General features: G+C 32.0%; 1 protein-coding gene across 7 annotated transcripts in view; it reads right to left on the bottom strand.

Moving 5' to 3' along the window:
- Nucleotides 1–13,838, bottom strand: part of ANKRD17 (ankyrin repeat domain 17) — a 162,840-nt gene that overhangs the window by 113,503 nt on the left and 35,499 nt on the right. The window lies entirely within an intron of this gene.

Genomic DNA, 13,838 nt, shown 5'->3' with positions numbered 1-13,838 from the left:
ATAAATACTCTTTCATAAGGAAGGAAGGAAGGGAGGAAGGGAGAAAGGGAGGAAGGAAGAAAGGGAGGAAGGGAGGAAGGAAGAAAGGAAGAAAGGAAGAGAAAGAATGAAAGAATGAAAGAAAGAATGAAAGAAAGAACAAAAGAAAGAACAAACGAAAGAAAGAAAGCAGAAGAGAAGAGAAGAGAAGAGAAGAGAAGAAAAGAAAAGAAAAGAAAAGAAAAGAAAAGAAAAGAAAAGAAAAGAAAAGAAAAGACAAGACGAGACGAATGGAAGCCAAAAGACAAAAGAAAGACAACTTTTAAAGTGTTAAAGAAAAAACTCAATCAAGAATACTTGAAACATAAGAGGAAAAAGACATTAGCAGACAAAATCTGAGAAGTTGTTGCCAGCATACCTATACTATAAAAAACATTATGGGAAATTATTTGGGTGAATGGAAATTATTCAAGTTGATACCTCATGAAAATGGATTCACACAAAGTAATAAAGAACACCAGAAATGATATAAAAATAGGTGTCTTCCTTATTAAAAAATACTTTTAAGTAATCTATTCTGGAGATTCACAATGTATACAGAAATAAAATATATGACAGTAATCTACAAGAGACATAAAAGGAGAAATAAACTGCTGTAAGGTTTCTAACATTGTATGTGAAATGGTAAATTATGTGAAGGTAGCTATAATTAAAACATGTATATTAGAAACGCCAAAACAATCACTCAAAAAAAAATAATAAAAAGAGGTAATAAGGCAAGAGAGGTGATAAAATAAAACACTAAAAATAATCAAATAAGAGACATGAACAAAGGAAAAAAGGAGCAAAACAAATGGGACAAACAAAACAATTAACAAGATGGTAGTTTCAAACATAAAATATTGATAATTACATTAAGTAAAAATGGACTAAATAACACCAATTAAAAGGCAGAGATTGGACAATCTGGATAAAAAGGCAAGAGCTAACTCTATGCTGTCTACAAAAAACATACTTCAATATAGAAACAGAGAAAGGTTAAAAGCACGGAGAAAAATGTACTATGGAAACATTAGTTGTGGTGTGCCTGGGTGGCTCAGTCACTTAAGCATCTGACTCTTGATCTCACTCAGATCAGGTCATGCATCAGGCTCTGTGTACCAGTGTAAAGCCTGCTTGGGACTGTCTCTCCCTCTCTCTCTGCCCCACCCCCACTCATGCACACGTGCTCTCAAAATAAATAAATAAACATTTAAAAAAATAATTGTTTCAAAACTGGTAGAGCTATTATTAATATCAAATTAGAATCCAGATAAAACCAGGAATACCAACAAAGATAAAGAGGACATTTAACTACATAAGAGGATCAATTTAGCCAGAAAATATAATAATCCTAAAAGTTTATATACCTCATAACAGAGCTCCAAAATACATAAAACAAAAACTGATGGATCAGAAAAAAAAAAAAATGAGTTATTCTAGATTTTGAAACTTGTTTCTCAGTAATTGATAGAACAAATAGAATCTCAGTAAGGATATAAGAGACTTCAACATTATTAACTAATATAATCTAATTGACATTTATGGAATACTCAACCAACAACTGCAGAAAATACGCTGTTTTTTAAGTACGTATGGAACATTTACCAAAATGGACCAAATTTTGAAAGATGAAACATTTAAAAATGTCCAAAAAATGTCCAAATCATGATGCGATACATTTTTCAAAACTGAAAGCAGGGGCACCTGGGTGACTCAGTTGGTTAAGCATCGGACTCCTGATTTCAGCTCAGGTCATGATCTCACAGTTCATGAGACTGAGCCCCATGTCAGGCTCTGAACTGACAATGGGAGCCTGCTTGGGATTCTCTCTCTCTCTGTTCCTCCCTCCCTCCCTCTCTTTCAAAATAAATAAATAAACAACAAAAAGCAAAAACAAAACAAAACCACTGAAAGCAGAGTACAGTATATTCTCTGACCACACATAATTAAGTTGGAAACCTGTAGCATCCCAACATATGAGACATGAAATATACCATTTTTTAATAACTCCTAGAACCTTTCTCAGAAAAGAATTCCTCATCTGAACCACAAATGACCAAAAATGATTTGAGTGACTATATTCTCAATTTTCTCAAGGATGATATATAATCAGTACTATTCTACATGCACAGGAGAAACAGATGTCTTAAAAATCAGAGCTTAATTGTCTCATGAAACCCCAGTTGAGAAAAGCTGAATGAGTCAGAGGAAATTAGTTAACATTTAGAACTAAATGATAATGAAAATATAACACATCAAAATTTGTTATATATATATATATATAACTAAAGCAGTGCATAAAGGCATTTATAGCTTTTAATATTCATAGTTGAAAAGAATAAAAGTTGAGAACAGTAATCTAGGCTTCTACTTAAAAACGACTAAAGTAATAAGAACAAATTAAATACAAAGAAAATATAAAGGAGGAAATGCAAGAGCAGAAATTAATGAAATAGAAAATGAACAGAAAAATTGATGACATGAAATGAAAACCTTAAGGTTTACCAAAAATAAAAGTGACAAATTTCATATTAGATTATCCAAGGGAAAAAAAAAAAGAGAAAATCTAAATTACCAAAACCAGGATTGAAAGAGGGAACACTACTGTAGCTCCTACCATCATTTAAAGAATACAAGACTATGATAAACAACTGTCAATTAATTCAACAACTTAGATTGAAATAGATTCCTTACAAGATTTACAAATTATCAAAACTTACAGACAGAAAGAAAAGCTAAATAGCCTTCTATCAAAGAGAGTGAATTTTTAATTAACAATTTTCCCCAAAACAAAATACTAGTTGCAGATGACTTCAGTGGCCAATTCAATCAAACATTCAATTATAAACAAGCTTTTAGAAAACATACACTTTAGAAAAGACACACTCCCATGAGGTGCCTGGGTGGCTCAATCGGTTAAGCATCCGACTTCAGCTCAGGTCATGATCTCACAGTTCTTGAGTTCGAGCCCTGCGTCAGGCTCTGTGCTGACAGATCAGAGCCTGGAGCCTGCTTTGAATTGTCTTTCCCTCTCTCTGCCCTTTCCCCACTCACGCTCTGTGTCTATCTCTCAAAAATAAATAAACATTAAAAAAAAATTTACAAAAGATACACTCCCAATCACTTTATGAGGCTAACATCTTTCTGATACAAAAAAATGGTCAAAGGTTTTATATAAAAAGGAAACTAAAGAACAATATGCCTTGCCTTATAAAGAACAATAATCCTCAACAATATATAAGTAAATCAAACCTGGCCATATCAAAAAGGTGTCATATATCATGACCAAAATGGAATTTATCCCAAGAATACAAAGCTGGCTTAAAATCTAAAAGTTAATTTATATAATTCACATAATAACAGAATAAAGGAGGAAAATAATAAGATCACCTCAAAAGATACAGATAAAAGTACCTGACAATACCTTTTGATGATAAAAATCCTTAGCAAATTAGTAATATAAGGGAACAGCTCAACCAGATACGGGAATCAAAACAAAAACAAGACACAACAGTGCAAAGAAAATTAAGGAAAATGTAAATAAGTGGTCACCGTATGGGTCAATGTTATGTCAGCTATCCAAAGCACATTGCAAAGTCTGCTATGGCCAAGAACCCACTAGTCTGCAACCTCTGCTCTGGATGTTCTAAATTTTATCCCTGGAACAAACCAGACCATCAGAAAACTGAGTAGTACTCAGACCATATATTTTTTTTAACCAAATTGCATTTTATCATAATTATTAGATTACATTCTATAGAAACAATATTAAGCTTATTTTTGGAACGCTGAAGACATCATTTACTACAACATGCAGTACCTCCCTTATGGGGGCCCAAACAAAAATTATTTCTTAGACCTAAATTGCACAAAATGTATGCCTGTGAAACTTATGGACAATGCAAAGCTCAAAACTCATCAAGTTTCCAATTTGGCTTTGGCTGCTAGTTAATCCGATCTAAGTTTAGCAATCACATACTGTTTATACATTGCTGTATACTACTTTTATCTCTGGTCTTAATTTACTAATTTTGCCTTTTGTACTTTTAGAGTATATATTCTTATAAACTACTTCAAATTCTTTTTCAGGATAAAATATCTTACATAAATACATGAGTAATTTTTAAAAAATTAAAGAGTGCCAAGGTAGCCATATTAGAGAATTTCCATTTATTAGAGAATTATCCATTATTCCATATTAGAGAATTTCCATTTATTTAGAGACCATGTAATATTTTAAATGTACAGTGTCATGTAACTTTTTAAGAGCAGAAAATGGTGAGACATAATGAACTTGAAAGGGAGACCAAGGAGAAAAAAACCCTAGGGAAGGAATAGGACTTTAAAGAATGAATAGATAGTGAAGAGGGTAGCTGGTAGACAATGTGAGCAGTAACAGAATATTAGAATACAATGTAAAGGGAAGCAGTTCAGAATAAATAAGGTAAAGATAAAGATGGGTGGGTAGCATAAATCAAATAATAGATCAGATGCAAAACTGAATTTGGATTTGTTTCTTTAATGTGAAATGAAGCAGTAAAATGGGTTATAAAGCTTTTGAAATATACGGGACCATTATCTCAAATTTTCTGTTTGGAAGTTATTGAAGTCAATACCTTAAGAGGACTAGTTATAGACATTAACATCTAGAAGGGATCATAGAGAAACTATATGCTACAACCTAACTTAAAGATTAAGAAAATCAGGAATAAAATATATTTATACCAAATAGCATACAAAGATTATAAAACATAAAATATAACTATATGAATGACTTTTTCTTCTTCCTCATTCCATGTACATACAGTATACACCAGAGCAAAGCTAAGAGTTCAAAAAACTTCTCAAGGGAAAAAGATAGGTGGCTCCTTCACTATATAGAATACCTCAAATTAAAATGAAAACCAAGCATTTACTGTGTTCAATATATAATGCTAAGTCACTAAAGACACAAGAAGAATGAAACTATTCACAGAAAATCATACAACACTATAAGCTCAAGATGTAAAAGTCCATTAAATACAATCTAAAAATACTTAAAAGTCAATGTCAACATAATTTAGCACTCTTACTTTATAAAAGATAAATCTTTGTAATTCACACACTTATAAAATAATGATTCACCTGCCAAGATTGTTTAAAATGACATAAGTGAGGCTTACTCTTAATATTTGGGTTCTTTAAATAGATACAGTTTTATGGGAGGGCAACTTTCTTCTCCATTTGTTTTATTTCACAGAGAAAATTAAAAACAGGAAAGAGAAACTGAGAAAGATATTTTGAGAAGGTAACAAATTATTACACATATGACAAAATATTAAGAAGGAAAACTTTACAATATGTGCGAACACTTAAACACCAGCATGTTTTTGGAAAATCTTAATCAGTATTTCCTCATGAAATATAAGAATTTAGAAACTGCATTTCTCAAACTTGCTTCAACAGTCCACACAAATATATATTGGTCTTTGTTACGATGACAGGGCATAAATTAAAAATGCAGAACATGTGACAAGGACTGGGGAAGTGGCATCAGGACAAATTCAAGGATATAACTAGCTAAGGATAAACACTAGCCAGACAAATGAGAAGGTCAACAAATGAGAATATCTGTGTGAAATCAAGGAGTCAGGCTGAACACAATAACCAAACATCAAGTAGAGGATCAGAATGGAGACAATTAACAGAAGAAAAAAGAAATCAAATGAAGTGGGCAGCAGGTTTCCAAACTCAGAGAAAGACGCTAATAATAAAAGGTCCAAAACTTTATTACTTTAGTTATATAACTAAACTTTATATATATATATATATATAACTTTAGTTATATAACTAAACAAAAAATTAAGACAGCAGAGAAAACCAACAAGCTGTTTAACACTGGCTCAACGCTTTTTCTCATCTCAACAATCTTTTGGAATTTTCAAGTGGGGAGAAGAGTTATTACCATTTGAGAAGTGAAAAAGACAAGAGATGTACAGATGTTACTGACATTCCTCGTTTCTTATGGGAACACATGATGTCAATGCCAATTTCAAAACTGGCAAAAATGTAGGGCATATAAATATACATGTTTATATAAATACAAAAGAAAGGTATAAATTAGATTTTAAATAATATAATTGTGCTAATACACAAAGGATTTTGAAACTAACAGCTTACTCTATAATAATCAAGATATACCTGATCTGAATCTTATTTTTCATTTTCATAGACAATATAAAAAAGAGCTAGTCCCAAAGAAAAAACTTCCTTGGCTGGATGAAAACCAGCTGACACCTGACATTGGACATAGAAGAGAAGCCAATAAATAGCCTTTAAAATGAAAAATATTAAAATTTGACAACTACTTCATATATTTGCTTCACTTGCTAAAATGAGTATTCAAGTTTATGAACTCCTTTCCTAATCATTCAGTAGAATTATAACATAAAACATTTGACAGAACTTACAAATCCATTTCAGTTTTTAATAACTGTCTTTATCAAAATCAAAAGTGTTACTATTTAATGTTATTCTATAAGTAGAACCATTTCTACTTATTTCTAGCTTCTCCTTTTACTCACTACTTCACTTAGGAGTCCTCAAACTCCTTTTTCATAAATTCCGAATGATTAACCTAGGACTTAAAATTTTAAGCAATTATTTAAATTTCCAAAGTTTTTTCCCTTTTAAAAAATTTTTTCAACATTTATTTATTTTTGAGAGATGGAGAGACAGTGCACGAGTGGGGGAGGGGCAGAAAGAGCGAGGGAGACACAGAATCTGAAGTAGGCTCCAGGCTCTGAGCCGTCAGCACAGAGCCTGATGCAGGGCACGAACCCACAAACTGTGAGATCATGACCTGAACTGAAGTGTGTCGCTTAACAGACAGCCACCCAGGTGCCCCAGTTTCTTCCCACTTCTTAAGCCTGCTGTATTGTAACTGAAGAGTGAAAAAGTCCTACAGGGAGTTTCAAAAGAGATTAAAGAAGTTGGTACTATGTGATGAATTAAGAAATTTGACAAAATGGTAAAAGAAAACATTTGAATCAAATAGACTTAAATCTAAATCTTCGAACTTGGGCAATATACTGTAAACCAGTCATTAGTCAAGTGCGGTCCACAGCATCCATGGGGATCCCCAACTTTTCCAGAGAATCTGTGAGGTCAAAACTATTCTTACAATAACTAAGATGATGTTTGCCTGTTTCACTGTGTTGACATTTGTACTGATGATATAAAAGTAATGGTGGATAAAAATGCTGGCTCTTCAACACGAATCAAGGCCATGGTACCAATCATCATATTCTTTTCTGCCATGCACAGATAATTTTTAAAAAGGGGGGCAGAGGAGAAAGCCTGTTTCCATTATCAAACAGTAAGAAAGTACTAATTTTTAAATTTCCATCCTTGAGTATATGACTTTTTAATATTCTGTGTGACAAAATGGAAAACATTTCTGTTACATACTTAAGTGTGATGGTTATCTCAAGACAAACACTTGTATAAATGTAACCTAAACCAGTAGCTTTTTTTCATGGAATACCATTTTCATTTCAGACAGATACTTATTTGGCAGACATTTTCTCAAAATGAATGAAGTGAGCCTGTCATTTTCAAGGAAAACTCATTTTCTTTGTCACCAGTAATAAATTCAAGCCTTGAAGCAAAAATGAGAATTTTGGAAAAGTCTTATCAGACACTGAATTGTGACAGCTTCCTAGTTTTTGACTTTTATAAGATAAATGGTGATACGAACACATGTGTTTTTTAATACTGCAGAATGAAATGTAACAATATTTGGAGGTCCATAAGTATGTTAGAAATCATTTTCCAAAATGACCAATGTATGATGTTATAAACTCATGCAGGGAGTACAAGATCCATTCAAAATGTGCACTAAACGACTGGATTTTAATCTAACAAAGTTCAAGGAATTCCCTGATAATGTTTTTTTAGATTTCACACTGCAACTAACCTCTAGGAAACTACCATTTGTGTAGTTTTAAGAATGGTATCAAAGAATATCCATAATTATCTTAAAGAGTTATTAAAATATTCTTCCTTTTTTTATCCTAATATAAGTGTAAGATCAGATTTTCTTCTTAGACCCCCTACAAAATGATGTAGTACACCAGACTGAATATAAAAGCAGATGTGAATCTAGTTATCTTCTATAAAGCCAGATTTCAAAGATAGTTGAAAAAAATGTAAAACAATGCCACTCTTCCCATAGTTTTCTTTTCTTTTGGAAAAGTTATTTTTTTTATAAAAGTATGTTAACATGTAATGAGTTTATACTAATTATTTTTTAATAATTTTTTTAACTTTCTGAATTTTAATTTCTAACCAAATTATTGACAAATGCGACTCTCATAAACAAAAATCCTAGTGAGTCCCCCCAAAGTTTTAAGAATGTACAAGAATCCTGAGATCAAAAAAATTGAGAACTGCAAGGATAATCCTCTCTGAGGCTAAAGTTTTCTTGGTCTGTCAAATGGGAGGATGATACTAACATAAAATAGTATATGAGGGTTATCATCACTTTAAAAAATAGCTAACAGTTAAGTATTAACTGTGTGCTAAGTACTACACTGAATGTTTATAGGCATTATCTCATTTATTCCTTATAAGCATTCTAGGAAATGGATACCTACCTCTTCAGAGAGTCATTCAGAAGACTAAATAAAAGAATGTTTGTGAAGTACTTGGCACAGTCCCTCTATACAATAAATTTTCAATAAATGGTAACTAATGTGCTCAATTATACTGCCACCATAAAACTATGTGGGCGTCCAATGTACAACATATATCCATATTTAACCAGCTAGTTAGAAGCCTGATTCCATCCAAGACCAAATTATTAATGATCAATATTGATCTAAACACTCATTTAACCAAAAGTTATCACAGACATTAAATGTTTACAAACACCTCCTGAAAGGCCTTTGTCTGCAAATCTGGAAGCTATACACTAAACCAAATACCAGTGGTTTAGCAGAACTTTAATGCTAACTTTGTAGTGATCAATGCATTTCATATCGGAATGAGTTCTTTAGTCAAGTGTTGGAACAAGGACCCCTAACAATGCAGAGCCAGGAAAGTGTCAATGGTTTTGTACGTATATGCGGATAATACATGACACAGACCTTTCCTAATTCATACACCACAGCATGTATTAACCACTAGACTATGATGGATTAATGTGGGACTAGTGGCATCTGGACAACCCTGCCCTTACTCTCATATAAGTAATAGATTAATTCACATACTTCTAGTTACACTATGTTTTTGCAAGCTGTTTGTGGAGTCTTCCTACTCTACTAAAACAGTAAGTATTCTTTATAGGGATTATAAACTAATACACATGTGTCTTTTAGCTACCATCTACTATTCCCCCAAAGTTGGTGTATGAAAGCAATGTTACAACTTCTGCCCCTCCCTCCAAGATAAACTCAATTTTTAAATAAAAGTATTCATAATGCATAATACAGCAAGAACATGAATGTGTGTTATGTACAGTATATGCAAACATATATATGTGTGTTGTATGTATACATACATATACACATATACACAATATGCTGATTTAAATGGTAACAGAAAAATCTTTAAGGACAAAAGGTAGAAAATGGGATTCAGGAGACTTTCTGGAGAGCCCAATGTTCATAAATATTCCTAACAATTACCCAGATAAGCATAAAAAAGATAAGGTGCTTAAATAAAGAAAAATATGTGCTCAGATAAAGGAAAACATGCTTACTGAAAAATTCAGAATACTGGAAACATGGGTTTCAAACTGTTCAAACAAACAAATGAAGTAAAATGCTAGTATTCAAATACACACTTGAATGCATTCTGAATGCAAGAATACTTAAACACTAATGGCAGACATTTTGTCTTCTGAACTTTTAGTTTGTGAAGCAAAATTAGCTGGACTAATCTCACTGAATTTCAAGCACCTAAGCACAGTGAAGGTACTCAATAAATAATGGAGTGAAATTATAAGATTCAATCTGCCCAACACATCTAATCTTTCCAAAACCTCTTAATAAATGGAAAATGTTATCTATATCAATTCAAATAATTTACATATTTAGCTAAATTTTTCTGTCTCTAGATAAACTTATACTTACATCCTAAGATTGGGTTACTCTAATTCTTCCTTGTGAAAAATGTCACCATAGTTATACTAAATATAAAACTTTAAAAATCCACAGAAGACTTGCTGATACAATATATAAATAGTGTACATTTTATAAAGCAATATATTCTACAGAATAAAAAGATATATAGCAAGTAGCTGGTCAGAGTCTACTTCATGGAGATTTTATATAATTACTAAAAATAATTTTCATGGTAAATAGAAAGTGGATTTCCCATTTGAACTAAAATATACTATTTACCATTAGTCCATCATGTTGACAAATCAAAAGGATAACATAACTTCCCTGTGACTCTTTCAATCTTATTTAGAAAACAAAAACAAATGCAAGAAAACCCTCTAATGTCACGATAAATATAAACGGTTCTATAATAAATCTACTTTCTGGGGCGCCTGGGTGGCTCAGTCGGTTAAGCGTCCGACTTCGGCTCAGGTCACGATCTCGCAGTTCGTGGGTTGGAGCCCTACACTGGGCTCTGTGCTGACAGCTTGGAGCCTGGACCCTGCTTCTGATTCTGTCTCTCCCTCTCTCTCTCTCTCTCTGCCCCTCCCCTGCTCATGCTGTCTCTCTCTGTCTCTCACAAATAAATGTAAAAAAAAAATTTTTTTTTAATTAAAAATAAAAAATAAATCTACTTCCTATGTTTAAATCTGATCCTTAATTTAGTTCTACCCTAAAGGGTTCAGCCAAATCCTCAACCTACTGGATCTTTCTTTAAGGAAGAAACAAAGTTGGGGGCTTTTAGCTTACATATAACAACCTATAAAACCAAGTACAAATGAAGCTAGAAACCATGGCTTTGGTTAACAAAGGAACAAGACTGGGCATGACAGTTATTATACTTCACACTGTAAATATTCTTATTTTCATAAAATAGCGATTTTTAAAAAACAAAAATATACCAAATGCTATACCCCCCAAAAAGCATTCTGAATTTAATTAAAATTAAAAGATAAAAATATTTGTGAAGTTTTCTCATTTGTAATTCTTATAGACAACTACTAAAACTGGTTCAGTTATAAATAATAAAACTAGAATATACAGTAATCAACTTTCTGAAATGACCTTTCATATGATTCATCTTATAAAAAGCTTATATATAAACCTCTCAGACATATACGCATCATTCGGTCACACAAATTTGGAATATACAAAAAAAAGTTTGGAGGACTATTTCTTCTTACTGATCTAAGTACTAAGATCCATTATTACATATGACCTATAGGAAAAGCATCAGAATTCTAAAATTATAATCATGTCTCAGCAAAAATAACCTAATTTTTTAAAAAGACATATATTTGGTCCCCAAGCCCTTTCTATCACCTATATTTGGCTATTTTCCCAAGTTATTAGTTAAGGTGAGCTAGGAAGCAATGATATTAATTTGAAATCAATCTTTGCCTGTTTGATTTCAAATTTTAGGTACTTACAGTATTTTATTTAAGATTTTGAAGATCACTTAAAACTTCAAGTTAAATACATATAAGTACACATAATAAACAATCACAACTTAAAAGGTAAACTATATAGCACCATGAGAATTAATCTGCACTATATCCACTAATACTGATTTTAGTTTTCTTTTTACTAAGATTTAATAAGAGTACCTCTAAGAAATTTATGATTCAAAGGACCAGGTTACACTTGAACACAGAGAAAAACAGAAGGGGTCCAATGTTTACTATAAATAAGCAGAAACCTACATAAAATTTGAGATGTTCAAAAAAGTCACAAAGATGAAAATTATAGTGACAAAGTTAAAATAGCTCAATATAAGGTATAATAATAAAATTATCACTGTGGTATATAGATGAACGTCATTATTCATTATTGGACATTTATACAAAGAGTTAATTCTTTTTTAAAAAAGCAAAACAATTTCCTGGAAATCTTGTAGTGCAAAATGTTATCTATTGACGTGCAATATGAGGCACTTTAAAAAATGGTACATTTAGTTTCAGACAGTTAATAAGTTTATTTACATAGGTCATTATGACTACTTACAATTTTGGAAAAGAAGCATATTTTATTACTACTTGGTAATTTTTCATACTTAGTCTGCCAATTATTGATGAATATGCAGTTAAATCAAATAATATTAAATAAAGAGAAAACCACTCAGTATGGTTTAATGCAACAGGTATACAGGAAACAAACTGAGAAAATAACACTAAACAATTTTAGTGGAAATAATGAAATGTCAATTTTTAAGACAGCATTAGAAAAACATATACATAAGGCACAAAACTATACTCAAGTGGGTTTTTCCCAGAAAATAACTCAGACTTCCAAAATCTGTTACATACTTAAATTTTAAATGGCTAATGAAAACACCAATAGATTTACTGTAATCTGTAAAGTACAGTTCTTTAAAATCCACACACACAAAAAAATGTTTTAAAAACACATTAAAATTTACCACTAGACCTTATAATCTAATCAGACTTGCTTAAACTGAGCCCCCAAGTCATGTGACCACTCCTAATTACTGAAGTTCCTTGATGAAAGTACATACCCCTATTTCTAAGTAGATAATACGTACCATCTCTAAGTAAACCCGATAGTATCAAAGTTTAAAAGAGAGAGAGAGAGAGAGAGAGACAGAAAGAATGGAAATTAACCAGAGAATTCAACTCAGACAATAAGCTTTTAGGATGGGGGGAAAGAGTATGTTGGCAGGTGTCTGCAAGGAGCTAGATAATACAATGGAATCAGTTTTCATTCTGCAGAACAGCCATGAGACTTGCTGCAATGTCAGCTCCAAGCACACACTGAGGGACTCCAGAAAATGCTCATTGATCATGCAGCACTTTATAATGCGCATAGGCTTTTTTCTCCTGCTAACCCCGCCTAGCTTCCCTTTGCAGCTTATTTTCCCAAGCCCTTTCCTCCTAATACAATCTCTTCCTGAAGACAGTGACATATTTAATAAATTGTCTTACAGTCTAAATATTAGGAATACCATTCACCATCATGAGCCTCTTTATCTTAAATCAGCCAGTTTTTTCTTAATGAGAGAGGAAAAAACTCTACACATCCACAGATTTTAAAATGTATTTTAAATATCTATACCTACAAATACAAATGTTTGGTAGTTATACTATATCCAAGGCCAAAGCCCATTATACTTCCACATTGACATGTATTTCCTTGAACTGATTAGTACTCAAAGAGGTTCTTATAAAATTGATACAACCAGGAATAAAAAGAAAATTAATTTAAAATCTTCATGACTCAAAATGCAGATTTTTATTGTGAGCTCTCAAGCATTAGTGCCTTAAATTTTAGGGCCTTTTATTTTTTAACTTAATAATTAATTTTATAATGTCAAAGTCACATGAAAAATCCAGAACCAGAATGTACCAGCTAAATTAAGCAATCAGATTGATATATATGCTTAATTTTACCCTAGAAACTAAGATAACCAGCTGTTTTTAATAGTTACAGCAAGCAGAGCTTTGGGCTTAAATATGTAAATGAATTCTAAGACATATGACACTAAACCTACTCAAAGCTGCTTTGTAGACCCCACCTTCTAATGAGTTAATCTAAAGGTCACCACCACCAGCCAACATTTTTTCACTAAGTCCGAGGCCCTTTCTTCTTTTTTTTTATTTCCTATTAAGCATACATCTACAATTTACAAAACATGAAGTTTAAACAAAATAATTC

Source organism: Acinonyx jubatus, chromosome B1 (assembly GCF_027475565.1).
Source record: "Acinonyx jubatus isolate Ajub_Pintada_27869175 chromosome B1, VMU_Ajub_asm_v1.0, whole genome shotgun sequence".
Lineage (NCBI taxonomy): Eukaryota > Metazoa > Chordata > Mammalia > Carnivora > Felidae > Acinonyx > Acinonyx jubatus.
This window is presented reverse-complemented; position numbering and strand designations above follow the sequence as displayed.